A 15,985-nucleotide genomic window follows, 5' to 3' on the forward strand; every position below is an offset into this window, starting at 1 on the left:
CGGCTTCTCTTTGGCACCCGGGACCAGGGCTTCCCTCGCAGCCCCAGCTTTGTCCGGAAGGACAACCAGTCTAATTAGCATATTACGCTTTTATTATAGATTTTAAAACATCCCTTGCTAAGTGAACATTTCCTACTTACTCTCAAATTCAGGAACTGAATTTATTTGGACTAAATTTTCATCACAGAGTATTCATTGCTCATCAAACTCATTGGCTGAACTGGAGATTGGGGTTTTGGGAGGTATTTGCTTTTCCAATCTATAATTCTGTGACTGGTCAAAGTGTCCTCAAGTGTGAAGTTAAATAATTGCAGACATACAAAACTTCAAACTTTTTATACAGCTTTTTAAAAATATATATATTATTGATTTCAGAGAGGAAGGGAGAGGGAGAAAGAGATAGAAACTTTGCCGAAACCGGTTTGGCTCAGTGGATAGAGCGTCGGCCTGCGGACTGAAAGGTCCCAGGTTCGATTCCGGTCAAGGGCATGTACCTGGGTTGCGGGCACATCCCCAGTGGGAGATGTGCAGGAGGCAGCTGGTCGATGTTTCTCTCTCATCGATGTTTCTAACTCTCTATCTCTCTCTCCTTTCCTCTCTGTAAAAAATCAATAAAATATATTAAAAAAAAAAGAGATAGAAACTTTAATGATGTGAGAGAAGCATTGATTGGTTGCCTCCTGCATGCCCCACACTGGGATCAAGCCTGCAACCCCAGGCATGTGCAGGGCATTATTGAGCATTATAATGTTATGGAGTTGGAGATAACCTGGATATCCATGCATGGGAGATAGGTTAGGTAAAAATGTGGTGGATGTACACAATTCAGTATTCTGCAGTAGCACAAACCACAGAGGTCCATTTTTTTTTTTTAAATATATTTTATTGATTTTTTTACAGAGAGGAAGGGAGAGGGATAGGGAGTTAGAAACATCGATGAGAGAGAAACATCGATTCAGCTGCCTCTTGCACGCCCCCTACTGGGGATGTGCCCGCAACCCAGGTACATGCCCTTGACCGGAATAGAACCTGGGACCCTTGAGTCCACAGGCCGATGCTCTATCCGCTGAGCCAAACCAGCTAGGGCAGAGGTCCATTTTTTAAAAATATATATTTTATTGATTTTTTTACAGAGAGGGATAGAGAGTTAGAAACATCGATGAGAGAGAAACATCAATCAGCTGCTTCCTGCACACCCCTCACTGGAGATATACCTGCAACCAAGGTACATGCCCTTGACCGGAATCGAGCCTGGGACCCTTCAGTCCGCAGGCCGGCGCTCTATCCACTGAGCCAAACCGGTTAGGGCCACAGAGGTCCATTTTAACCATATGGCTTGATCATGAAAAAACAGTGCCCAATGAAAACAGTGAGAAACAGAATGCATGTGTGGGGAAAGCCATTTATATAAATTTAAAATATACAAAAATTTGTTTTGCAAGAATGTGCAATTATACATATTAATCACCATAGAGTTGTTGCCTGGTATGGGGGAAGAAGGGAATGGAAGTGGGTTTAGAAATAAAAGAGGAAGAGAGGATGAGAGAGAGAGGGAGGAGAGAAAGAGAAGACATGACAAAAATTTCAATAAGAAAAAGTCATTTTGATAGGATAGTATAACTTGGAGAATTTGAGAACTAATAATAGAAACATGCAAAGGAAAGGGGGTGAGGAATAATTTTAACTCCAAGGGGTAAAGAATTGTATAAGAAATGTAAACACAGTATGTATTTTATCAAAAGTTGTAAAACTATATTGCAAGCAGGGAAAGGAAAGGTTTCGTCTTCCATAGTATAAAGTCAGCATTCTTTCTATGGATAAATCAAGAACATAGCAATATAAGCATGTTATTTAAAAACATCTAAGTAAATCACCTGGAAAAACAGCTAAGAATGAAAAGTGGTCCTCCTCCCCCCCAGAACCCCCCTCTCAGAAGATAGAAAGGCGGAAGAGGAGGAGGATGGGGGACTGCTGTTTTTATTGTTCTTTGACCTTTTGGTAGAATACAACCTTGTGGTAGAATATCAGGATACTTTGGCTGCAAATAACAGCTCAATTCAAATTAACCAAATGAGGAACATATTACCTCACAGAAGTTCAGAAGCGTTTCTAGGGTTTGATTGTTAACAAGAATGCAAATTCTTGCCAGTTTTCTGCTCTGCCAATCTTTATCTTGTCAGCTTCAAGTTCACAAGATAACTGCAATCAGCCAGTGATCATATTCACACTCACCAAAGTCCAATGGAAAAGGGACTGTTTCTTTGCTTGTGCCTCTCCCTAAAATAGTCATGAGCAAGAAAAATTCGATCACTACCAACTGGCCCAATCATGATTCACTGCCTGTGGGGCTGAAAACATACGCTCCCCTGGAGCACATGGGTTCAGAGCAGGGTACAAAAAGTAGGTTGGGTTGATGAATAGTTGTTCTACAGGTAATACTTGATTTCAGTTATGTGTATATGTTACTTCAAAATATATTTCATTTTGCCCGGCCGGTGTGACTCAGTGGTTGAGCATTGACCTATGAACCAGAAGGTCACGATCAGGGCACATGCCCGGGTCCCAGGTTGTGGGCTCTATCCCCGGTGGGGAGCATGCAGGAGGCAGCCGATCAATGATTTTCTCTCTCCTTCTTTCTTTCTTTCTTTCTTTCTTTCTTTCTTTCTTTCTTTCTTTCTTTCTTTCTTTCTTTCTTTCTTTCTTTCTTCTTTCTTCTTTCTTTCTTTCTCTCTTTGGTTCTTTCTTTCTCTCTTTGGTTCTTTCTTTCTTTCTTTCTTTCTTTCTTTCTTTCTTTCTTTCTTTCTTTTTCTCTCTCTCCCCTTCCTCTCTGAAATCAATAAAAATATATTTTAAAAAATGTAAATATGGAAAAAATTAAAAGATATATTTTTCATTTTAACATTGAATCAAATAAGATATTTGTGAGGTAATAATTAACTTGCATTATTTTACTTTAATCAGTGTGCATTAGATGCAAACTATTCTATCTTTATTGGAATATTGTTTAGAGGAAAGGTAGACAATGATAAGAATTAAAAGGAGAAACTGAAAAATGTGTCCGGTGATTTTTGTTGTCCTTTTGGCTAATTTTATGTAATCTTCTGCCACTGCAATCAGCAATGTCAAAATGAATCAATTTACTATTAAATTACTGGCCCATTAGTAAATCCATCTCTCAGATCTGCAACCAACTCTCACTTATCTAGCTTTGAGATTACTTATACATTATGTCTTCTGCACTTTAGTGCTACCTGGGTTTTATGCATTTTACTTCCCATTAGCTTTTTTGATCATGTAGTCAGAATTAAAATCATACCATTTTATAGCCCATTACCCTTCAATTCTTTCACTCTACGCCTAGTTCATCAGCCTAAAGAAATTATCCCGTTCTCCTTTTTCATAGTTATAGGACCCCCAAATTTTAGGTGGGGAAATGATGCCCAGAATAAAGACTGTATTTCCCAGAGTATTTTACAATTATTTATTGTTATAAGGTTATGTTGGGGTAATGAGATGTAGCCAACATCCTGAACCATGAGGATGAAGGCCACAACTAGCTTCTAGAGTAGTTGGCTAAAAGGAGTCTGGGAACCTGAGGTTTTGTAGAGAAAGAAAAAAATTACTCTGTTTAAGCCACTGTTATTTTAGGTCTCTTGCAAACAGTGGTACCTAACTAGTGACATTGCATACACTTTTATTTTATTTTTAATTAAATCTTTATTGTTCAGATTATTACAGTTGTTCCTCTTTTTTCCCCCCATAACTCCCCTTCACCCGGTTCCCACCCCACCTTCTGCCCTTACCTCCCTGCCCACTGTCCTCATCCAAAGGTGTATGATTTTTGTCCAGTCTCTTCCCGCACCCCCCACACCCTTTTCCCACCCAAGAATAGTCAGTCCACTCCCTTTCTATGCCCCTGATTCTATTATATTTACCAGTTTATTCTGTTCATCAGATTATTTATTTCTGTACCGCCTCTGAGTCTCAGTGTGCTTCTCTCTTTCCTTCTAGTTGCAGAATTTCCACTCAGCCAGCCTTCCTGTGGTTCTGGACGATGTCCGTTTTGTCTTTTAGTTGTATTTTTGAAGTGGTTGTGCGAGGCAGCAATTTCCGGTGTTTACCTATGCCGCCATCTTGGTTTCTCTGCGTACACTTTTAAATATTGTTGACAATATTAGATGGGCTAATGCATGTAAAAACTCTTAGAACAGTATCTGAGAGTAGAGTAAGCACAGAGTAATATTTATAATATTATATAATTTCCATGCTTTGGTAAGGTTGTTCCTCTGCCTTGGCGGTTTGTTTGGTGAACTTCTTTGTCCATAAGACCCAGATCAACCAATCATTTCCTCTGTGAAGCTTTTCTGATCCCCACCTGGAGAATTAATCCTACTGTTGCTTTATACTACTCATCAATCTTGTGTATACTTTTGTAACAATTTGCACATTTTTGTTTACACATCTGTCTCCCTACTAAACCATTCTTTCTCATTAAAACAACAACAAACCAGCCCAGCTGGCATGGCTCAGTGGTTGAGCATCAACCTATGAACCAGGGGGTCACAGTTCAATTCCCAGTCAAGGCACATACCCATGTTGGGGGCTCAAGTACACCAGGCAGCCAATCAATGATTCTCTCTCATCATTAATGTTTGTCTCTCTCTCTCCCTCCCTCTCCCTTCCTCTCTGCAATCAATAAAAAAATATATTTAAAAAACAAAATTGGAGTTCTCCTTTAATAAACATAAAAATCTCATGGCTCACGTAAATTCTCTGTCATAATATTCAATATGCCAATCATGCAAACCACCACTCCCCCACCCACAGTTTCTGATACACCACTCCTACAAGAGACCAAGCCTCTTCTCCTGGGCCACTCAGTTTATGAGCTGAGGTAAGTATCTATTGGGCTGGGCACTGTAGTAGATGATGCAGAGATAATATGCACAGAGTACAAAAGTAGGAGGAATGAGGAAATGATTCATTCCGTTTTCAGGCACAGGTAGAGAAAAGATGATGCCTGTATTTTGAAAGTAAAATTTTTACCTGATGGACTGGAGAAAAGGGAGAAAAGAGCAACAGAAGATGCAATGGCAGAAGGAACATGTGCAAAGGCACAGAGGCATAAAATACACGGTTAATTTTAGTTATGAGCATTGGAGTCAGGTCTCCCTAAGTTTCTCTGCATACACTTTCACAAAATATTTCATAGGGTGAGTTACCTCTGCAGATGGCTCATCTCATCTATTAGGCCTTGATTTTTCTTTTTCTTTGTTTTAATTCTGAGAACAGTTTCCCTGAGCCTGTTTTCTAGACTCAATACCACTAGGTAATAACTGAAGTTATTAATATCGCTATTCTGGGGAAATGTTCCTCAGTGCCAGTTCAAGGCCCCGCTGGTGACTCATCCTGCTATTGTGTACATTCAGGCTTATTCTCTTCTCTGGCAGTCAGAGTGTTTGTAAGATTGCCTGGAAAAATCTTGCTGGTTAGTTTTCGGTTCTAGTTAACAACGGGTTTGCCAGTTTCTACCTTCTGTCTTTAGTCCCTAGCTTAGGGACAACACTGCATTAATTTAGCTTGAGTCTTGTTTGGTTTTTTTTTAGTTGGTTGATTTTGATTCCAGTAGCCTTGTTGATTAAACTAGTCTGTATGTTTAAAGTTGCTGTCTGTGCTTTCATTTCTGTTCTCTAGGACAGAATAAAGGTGCTATATTTTCTTAGGGGCTTTGCCAATAATGTAGCTTGGCCCAGGCGTTAAATGAAATCTTTATAGACTTAACCAAGTACTCTTTACCTGGAGACCCTTAGTGGCTAGGAGTCCCACAGAGGCCCAAGCCTGGCGTGATTTTACGGTCACTTAGCTGGACAGAGCTGCAACACGCTGCCTGGAAACTCCTTTTGAAGTTGGATTGGGTTTTCTACAAAGTTTGAAAGCTGTTCCAGATCCAAGCACCATCTGTGAGCATCTGCCAGTGTGGTTTTCTTTTTGCCTCATTGTAATTGACTCGCACACCTCTGCTGTTACATGTAGAGTTTTGTTTCCATTTCTGACTGTCCTATTGGGTATATATAACCATCATTGCCACCATTCATAATGGCCAACAAAAAACAGAATGAGTAAGGAGTGAGTGTCGATTTTACGAATACTCATTCTCTTCACGGGGCCTGAACTAATTACTTGGTCACGAAGTCTTTGATAGGCATCCATCTGGCCATACAAATGTACTCATTAAGAGATGCTTAACTCCTCTTGGATAAGGATTACTTGTTCTTTACAGAGTGTGGTCCTTTTGCTTCTGGTACTGCCACGTCTGTGCTCTAGGTTTGACCCCCTATCTCGCACTGTTAGGGGTGATTCTCACAAACAACTTCGTGAGATGAGAACCATTTCTATCCTCATTTTACATGTGAGGGAGCAGAGGATTACAGAAGTAAAGTTACTTCTGACTCTAAGACTGGATCAAGAAGCAATGTGAGAGTGGGCAGTGCCTGGTTCCTGTGATGATCTGGGCGCATCCTCAGGCTATAGGTAGGAGACAGTGATGTGATGTGGGTAAGAGTGTGTACTCAGATCCCAGAGTGCCCTGCGTTAAGTCCTTATTACCTCTGTGGTTTGGGGGGACAAGTTACATAACCTGCCTGTGCCTTGGCTTCCTCATCTGAAAAAAAATTGAGAAATTAATAGCCCTTACCTTTTAGATTGTTATAAGAATTAAATGAGTTCATACAAATGAAGCACTTAGCATTGTGCTTGGGACGTGAAAAGTGCTCAAAAAGTGTTAGCCGCCATCATCAACATCATCATCATCATCATCATCATCATCATCATCGGAACCAAATTTACCAGGTGGTAGGAGTCAGATGAATTGAGGTCCAGGGGCGTTAGTCACACAGATTTGTACTTACATCATGCTTTCCAGTGTTCAGAGAACTTTCGCATTCCTTATCCCTCATGTTATCATCACCACAACACACAATTGTCTGGTACAGCCAATTATGCCATCTTTATTTTATAGATTCACCTATTCAACACTCATATGTGCCAGGCACTGCTATGTTCTGAAAATCCAAACAATTCAAAGTAAGAACTTATGGTTCCTGCTCTTATACTAACAAGAGTTGTGTTTGGAAGTGGATTTTGAAAGGCCATTTTATAGTCTACATTTTGAATTTACATGATAAAAATATATAACTTATGGTCAGAAAAGAAAAAGGTGTGGCGGGGGAAGAATCTAGTGGGAAGGTAGGCATGCAAATTACTAATTACTAGTTGTATTACTAATTACAATACAACTGTCCCAGTGAAGGTAAAGACAGGGTCAATCAGTGAATATATAGGAGCACCAGGAGGAAAGTCAGAGTAGTGGCATTCAAGCTGAGACAGGAATGTTGAGTAGAAGTTGGCCAAGTGAATGTAGAAAGAAAGGTGTTTAAGGAGAGGAAGCATGAATATCGAGGAAGCTACAGATGGTTGGGTTGCTTGACATGAAATGAAGGGCAAATGATATAAGTGAAGGCTGGTCAAGTAAGCAGAAGCCAGAAAATGAAGGCACGTGCTAGACAGAGGTGTTCAAAATTTGCCCTATAGTTATTGGGTGCCCATGAAGAATTTTATGTTGGGAGTTAACATGGTCAAAATGTATCATTCCGTTGTCAATGTAGACAATGGGAACGGATAATTCTCTAAAAGGCTAAAGTGGTCAAAGCAATTTTTATATCAGAACTCAAATCGTTTGACCAAAGTGTGGCAGATTTTCCATTAAACCATACTGACTCCTCCATAGGGCAGACTATTAAAGGTCCCCTGTTTACTGTATTAGTCTGCTAGTGTGGATTTAAATTCTTGACTAAGGAATGGGAAAAGATTTCACAATATCACTAAGGAACTGGCCTATTAGAAGATCCTTTTCTCTTGAATTCCATCTCTTTGAGTGGAAGAGAGTTTACAATTCATTCCTTCTTCAGATATGTGCAGAGAATACTTTCCACCAAACAATTTGTTCTAGGCCCCATATTCTTTAAAAATTCATGCAAGTTTTGTTAAGTCTAAATTTAATTTTTATTGATACAGTGTAATCCCATTTCCTCTAGTTCCTTTCAAAAGATTATATATCAAGTCCAAAGATGTATGGACAGCAGCCTTTAGCAGGAGAGCTTGCTTTCTCTATGAATTAATGATTACATTCAGTGTGTTTAATGCTCTCTTTACTTCCACATTCCTGTCCCCATTTAGAGGGCGTCAGTCAGCAAGCTGGCCAGCAGAGAGTCTTCACTTGGTGTGACATTGCTTTTGCCTCCAGTGTCTTCTACCCAGGGCCCATAGCGTCTGGCAGAGAAGGCAAATGCAGTCCCACACCCTCTCTTAGCTTTTCCTCCCGAAAGCACTGTCCCATTAATCTGGTAGGACCTTATTGTAACTCTGAGGGTTCTCCAAGCTCCCCAAATCCTCATGATCCTGTTACAATCAGAGCTTTAGTTTGAATTTATCCTAGGGATGCTATCATTGTTCTGGCAAAATTTATGTCATTGGATGTCTCTTTGCCATCTGTGTTCTACTTCCTGCTTGCTGGGAGAAGTGCTAAACTATTCCCTCTCATCAATGACAACACCCAAAGTTCAATTTTTAAAAACTGTACCCAGGAACATGATCTTTTATTCATGCACTCACTCATTCATTTTTCCATTTCTGAGTGCTTATTGCATGCCAGCCACTGTGCTAGTGACTGGAGGCTCTGTATGGAACAAAACAGATAGGTTCTTCCATCTTGAAGCTTCTGATCTAGTGACCCTGATATTGGGGGGGAGGAGGGGAGGGGGGGAGGGGTGTTAAAAGTGAAGAACAGCTTGTTAACTGAGACCTGGAGGAAATGGAAGCGTCTACAGTTGCCAACATTGTAATTAATGCATGTTAAGTAAGAAGTTTAAACATTTTAATGGTGGTGTTTGAGCATGATTGCTGTCTTCATTTAATTAGAGGGAAGGCAATATGCTGCTTCTTAGCATACTGCAATAGAGTCCGTGAGAAGGGGGCTATTTGTTCAAAAGTTAACATGATTCCTAAAAAAAACCTAAATAATAGAATTACCATATGATCCAGCAATCCCACTTCTGGGTATATATACCAAAGAATTGAAAGCAGGGTCTCACAGAGATATTCGCACACCCATGTTCAGTGCAGCATTACACAGTTGTGAAGATGTAGAAGCAGCCCAAATGTCCATGGACAGATGAATGGATAAAGAAAATGTGATGTATACGTACAATATATACAGCCTTAAAAAAGAAGGAAATCACATATGCCACCACATGGATAAACCTTGAGGATATAATGCTGAATAAAATGTCAGTCCCAAAAAGCAAATACTGTATGAGTCCACTTATATGGACTATCTAGAGTAGTCAAAATCATGGCAACAGAAACTAAAATGGTGGTAGCCAGGGGCTGGGGGCAGGGAGAGGGAGAAATGGGCTGGAGAGTTTCAGTTTTGCAAGGTGAAAACATTTTAGAGATCTGTTACAAAACAATAGTTAACTATTAAACTGTACATTTAGAGTTTTAAATTTAAGAGGGAAAATTTAGTATTGTGGGATTTAATAAAAATTTGTTGTTGTTGTTGCAATTAGAAAGAAAAATAAAGCCCAGGTGGTGTGGCTCAGTGGCTGGGTATTGACCTATGAACTAGGACAGTGGTCGGCAAACTGCGGCTCGCGAGCCACATGCGGCTCTTTGGCCCCTTGAGTGTGGCCACGAAGTTTCAATCGCACTGTACATGCACGCCCGCACGTGGTATTTTGTGGAAGAGCCACACTCCAGGGGCCGCAGTTTGCCGACCACTGAACTAGGAGGTCAAGGTTCAATTCCTGATCAGAGCACATGCCAGGGTTGTGAGCTCAGTCCCCAGTCTGAGGTGTGTAGTAGACAATCGATAATTCTCTCTTGTCATTGATGTTTCTATCTCTCTCTCCCTCTCCCTTCCTCTCTGAAATCAATAAATATATTTTTAAAAAAGAAATAAAAATGAAAACATTCTAAAAGTTAAGATGATTTACATGGAAGCAACTACTGGTGTGATAGAATGCGTAGTGCATTAGAGTCAGTTTGAAGATTGGGGTTATAGACTTGGCACTGCCAATTTCTAGCTGTGTGACCTTGGGCTTGCAGTTAACCTCTAAGCCTCAGTGTCCTCACTGGTAAAATGGAGATCATGTCACCTACTTCAAAGAATTTTGCAAGGGTTAAATGAGGTAGGTGATGCAAGTGCAAGTTGGCAGAGCCAAAGCACGATGCAAATGCAAGGCAGTTCGATGTGGTGATGATGGGTTTCTCCAGTATCTGGCTTCACCCCTGTTGTGCCTGTCCACATCCGGCATGGGGCATGTTGAGGCACCAACTTCAGCTTCTCTTTTCCGTTTTTCCTGCTATTTTCCCCACGTCAAGGTTACAGATGTTAAAAGTGGAATGCCTAACTTGGTGTTGATCCTCTTACCGGCAACTATTCTTACTGACTTCTCTCCAGCCAAGTTCCACTTGTCTCAATTTTTAAATGTTAGTTAACTCAACCACAGAATTGGAGAGATTAAATACAGACAATTGAGAAAATTGAACAGCAATGCAAGTTGTTGGACTGAATCCTGACTGGGATAGGACCCCTGGAGTAGCCAGGACCCAGCCGGCCCTTAAAGGAAGGAAAAGATTTGAATAAATAAAATAAGGGGAATGGAAGGAAAGGTTAGTTAGCATTCCTGCTGGGAGGGAACCTCATGAGCAGTTTGTAGGAAAAAATGAATAAGGGAAGCTCACAGGACAAGGAGGACACTGCCTGCTTGAAATGGTTGAGTGTGGAAAGTGAGGGAGTACTCACAAGGGATTTCAATCGCAGGCTGAGGGTGTCTTATGCAGCGAGGGCTTCAGTCATTTGGTTTGAGAGTAGAGGGATGAGCTGTCAAATGTGGGCTTTAGACCAAACTAATTTATGGACCTAATGCAATGCCAGTAAAATCTCAATGGGTTGTTTAGGAGGGCTCTACAAAATTATACTGAAGTTTAATCAGACAAATCATCAGGCGACAATAAATAAGATGAAGATTTAAAAGTGTAATTAAAGAGGACTTGCCTTATCAATAAACGGTGGTGGGAAAATAAGTTACTTATTAAAAACATCAATTTGGGTTCCCATTTCACACCACATACCAAAATTAATTCAAGTTTGATTAAAAAGTACAGTGTAAGAGAAAAAGAAAACAAAAATTAGAAGGTAAGATAAATGATTACTTTCTGGATGGGTAAGGAAATTTGAGAGACACACAATCTCCTATATACTGTGGTGGGATTGTTAATTAGTACAATCATTTAGGAAAGCAATTTGCCCCATCTCGTGAAGTTGAAGAAGTGCTAACCTGCAACCTGATTCCACTCCTGGATTCACACAGGAACTGGAGAAACCATAGTACACAGGATGTGCCTAGGAATGTTCACAGCACCACTGTTCAAAACGGTTAAATGCTGGAAATAACCCCAAATCACAAAACAAGGGGATGACTGAGCTGCAGAACATTTTTTTTTCTTAATTAAAATTTTTTCCAATTACAGTTTACATTCAATATTATTTTATATTAGTTTCAGGTGTACAGCATAGTGGTTAGACAATCTTATACTTTATAAAGTGTTGTTCCCCCTGATATTTCCAGTACCCAACTGGCAGCATACACAGTTATTACAATATCATTGACTGTATTCTCTATACTGTACTTTACATCCCCATGGCCATTTTGTAACTGTGGATCTATACTTCTTAATCCCTTCACCTTTTCAGCCAGCCCCCCAACCCTCCTCCCCTCTGTCAACCATCAGTCTGTTCTCTGTATCTATGAGTCTGTTTCTGTTTTGTTTAAAATGTTTATAAATGGACTGTTATGTAGCAGTGAAAGGAAATAACCTAAAGTGTTGTATCCTGTTTAAATTAAGAGCACATCATCTTGAGTGAAAATTGTTACAGAGACTACATATAGTATAATGCCAATTATATGCAATCCTAAAATATCAAAAAAGTACTACATGCTGCTTAGGATTATGTACATATTGAATAAAAGTATGACATCATGGGAATAAAAAGCACCAGATCCGGGGGTGTGGTAACTTCTGAGAAAGAAGGGATGTGATGGAGAAGGTTACACAAGAGGCTTCGGCTGTGTTGGTATTTTAGAGCTGTGTGGTAGGTACATGGGTATTTGTTATCTTATTCATTGTGGCACTTTGTAAATCTAAAATGTTTTGTAAAATAAAATTTAAAGGCAATATATATCCCTTATAGCAAGTTAAAACATTATCTAAGTGTGTATTAATTTAAAACATTATCTAAGTGTGTAGTAATTTAACCTTTACCACTCACCTCCGACCCATGCCCAAATGTATTCAGTTAACAGTTCCAAGTATATTCTCTCAGACCTTTTCAAGACATTTACCTTTTCTAGATAGCTGTATATTCCAGAAATCAGGTGTTTTCCAATATAAATAGAGTGCTATTTTACCTTTAATTCTATAATTCTTGCTTTTTTTCCCACTTAGTATCATAGATACTTGGCTATATGAGTACCTATATGTCTCCTATGAGTACCTATAGGTCTACCTTATGTATAATGGCTGCATATTATTCCATAGTGTGAATGTGCCATAATTACTTAACTATCCCTCTACTGATACATATTTAGGTTGTTTCTATTTTTTCTTATTAAAATTTTGCAATGAATATCCCTGGTGAACCTTAGGAGTATTTTTATTTTATTTTTAAATTTTATTTTTAATTGATTTGAGAGAGAGAGAGAGAGAGAGAGAGATAGAGAGGAACATCAATGTGAGAGAGATACATTGATCTGTTGCCTCCCATAGGTGCTCTGTGCTCTGACTGGGGATGGAACCCACAAGGACCTTCTGATGTATGGGACGACACTCCACTCAACTGAGCCACGCTGGCCAGGGCAAGAGTATTTTTGTCTGTAAGATTTCCAGGAGGAGTAATTTCTTTTTGGGGGTGGGGGCAGAATAACATACTATTTTATTTTAGAACTCTGAAGACAGTGTGCCAAGGTTTAACTCTTCCCTTGGACTTAATTTCTTTGTGCTTCGATTTCTTCATCTGTAAAACGGGAATAATAATAACAGTGCCTATCTCATGGTGATACTCTGAGGATGAAAGGTGTTAGCACATGTAAAAAGATTACTACATATGACAATAGATGCTCTTTGTAGAATAATTTAGTCTTGTCAGGAGTGGCAACAATTATAAATAGACTCAGTAAATATTTTACTAGTAAGCAGGTCAACACTCTATTACATATGTCTCCTTTTCCCCCATTGACCTCTCCCCGACCCCTCCCACCCCCCAGCACATGCCCTCACCCCTCTACTGTCTATATCCATTGGTTATGCTCATATGCATGCATACAAGTCCTTTGGTTGATCTCTTACCCAACCCTCACCCTCCCCTGCCTTTCCTCTTAGGTTGGACAGTCTGTTAGATGCTTCTATGACTCTGTTTCTATTTTTTTTTTAAAAAATAAGTTTTATTGATTTTTCACAGAGAGGAAGGGAGAGGGACAGAGAATCAGAGACATCGATGGGAGAGAAACATTGATCAGCTGCCTCCTGCACACCTCCCACTGGGGATGTGCCCGCAACCAAGGTACATGCCCTTGCCCGGAATCGAACCTGGGACCTTCCAGTGTGCAGTCCGATGCTCTATCCACTGAGCCAAACCAGTCAGGGCTTTTTATTCATCAATTTATGTTGTTTGTTATATTCCACAAATGAGAGAGATCATGTGATATTTATCTTTCTCTGACTGTCTTATTTTGCTTAGCATAATGCTCTCCAGGTCCATTTGCTGTTGCAAATGGTAAGAATTCCTTCTTTTTTATAGCAGTGTAGTATTCCATTGTGTAGATGTACCACAGTGTTGTGTGTGTGTGTTTTTTTAAGAGTATAGAGTATTTATCCATTCCATAAAAAGTTCATCCAGGAGGAGGAATTTTTAAGAAAAAGACTTTCTAAGAATTTATGCCTGGAGATGACAGAAACCCCAAAGAAAATATGGTATACTCTATGTAAAGTCACTTATGTAAGAACTTGATATAAGTCAATCACAAAGCACTAAAAGATAGAAAACTAGGCAGAGCACACCAATAGACAATTTGCAGAAAAAAGAAATCTAATGACTACTGAATACATGGAAGTATTTTAACTATTCTCACTTTGTGATAAAAAAGATGAAAGATATATTTCAAATTTTTTGCCTGTAAATATAGACAAGATGAGAAAGGGAGTCATAGTGTTAGCAATGTGGCAGAATTTAATCAAGAGCTTCAAAAATGTTCATATCCTTAGATTATTAATTCAATCATCATAAATTTAATTTGAGGGAATAATCAAAGATGTAAGTAGAGAACCATTGCATGTATTTTGGGGCAACTGCTCTTTCTCTTCTTTTTCTTCCCCAACATACATGGAAACAGCAGAAAGCCCCCAACATTCATTTTGTGCAACATGATTCTGATCCCTGACCAGTTAGTTGATTGCAGGAGGCATGTGTACTTGATCCAAGCTGGACCAGGGCCCCCTTTTCAGGGGTTCAAGCCTCACCTCTGGCTGCTCTTGTCAATGTAAACATTGGGAACATGAGAGCTTGATCTGCCACCTGACCCTGGAGCCGGACCCTCAGAGAAAGCACCTCGTTAGCATGAGAAAAAAGTGGAGCACAATCATAGCGAGGGACTGAGACAAAAAATACCGAGGCTTTCCTGTCCTGCTGCTAGTCCCTGCTCCCTGAGTCTAAGTGCATCCCTGCCCAGAATTCAACACCAGTTCCCCACTTTACTTACACCCGCTCCAGGAAAGTCCTGGTAAGGCTCCTGCTGCTCTGACTCAAGAGAGAGAACCCTAGATTCTGCCTATTACCTCAATACCCCAGCACAGAGGGAGAGTATCCTAATTTCCAACTCTGAAGGTTCTGCTAAGGATGGCGAGAAGGGATGGAAGGAAGACTTTAATCTGTTTGAGCATTTACAAGTACAATGAAAATAATCTATGTGACTTAATTTGGATAGTTCCTGGCCCATAGTAATAATGTCTTAAACAAACAGATAAGCAAACAGGAAGCCAGGAGTGAATGAGAGTGATGAGTGTAACAAGGTTCAGCTCTCTCTCTCTCTCTCTCCTTTTCCATTTTACCTTCCTGGTCACTGGGTTTTGCTCCCATAATAATTAGTCCTTGATCACAACACCTTCAAATACACTAGAGTGATTGCACTTATTATGTCTCACACAAATTAGCATTTCCCCAGAGCACAAAGTAGGTACTTAAATGTTTGGAATGAATACACGAGGGAATGATTAAACAAAATAATGAAAAATTGGTTAGGAAAGTTCTCCTATATTAAGTGTTTGAAGGTTTATTGAAATGCACTGACCATCATGTTAGTGATGATTTATCTTTTTAAATTAAAAAATAATTTTATTTTTAATTGAGGTATAAATTGTTATATAACAAATTAGTTTCAGGTGTACAGCATAATGATCCAATGTTTGTATATACAGTATAGTGAAATGATTGCCACAATAAGTCTAATTAGCATTCATCTGGTGATGATTTCTCTTCAAGTTGAGTACTTGCCACAGTTTGCCTATGAAGCTAGTGACTTTTAGTTAATTATAACTTTTTTCTTCTAAAGGATCAAGACAGCTGAAATTTTATACTTTGAATGAGTCTCTTCAGTGCTTCTTTTTCAAAAATATTTTTTTCATACTTTGTTCCAGTTGACAACTGGTTTTCCAAGTCTGAGAATATAAATTTTCTTGACTTAGAAAAAAGATCAATCAGAATGTTTCAAATACTGGAGGTGACTACTGCTGTTCTCCTTGTTTTCAAAGCTCTTTAAAACATAAATTCTGTCTCCAAACATCTCTTCATTAAGAAGGTTGAGCCCTAGCC

This window comes from Myotis yumanensis, unplaced genomic scaffold, assembly GCF_028538775.1.
Source record: "Myotis yumanensis isolate MYYU_CA2020_CCGP unplaced genomic scaffold, mMyoYum1.0.hap1 SCAF_1, whole genome shotgun sequence".
NCBI classification, from domain to species: domain Eukaryota; kingdom Metazoa; phylum Chordata; class Mammalia; order Chiroptera; family Vespertilionidae; genus Myotis; species Myotis yumanensis.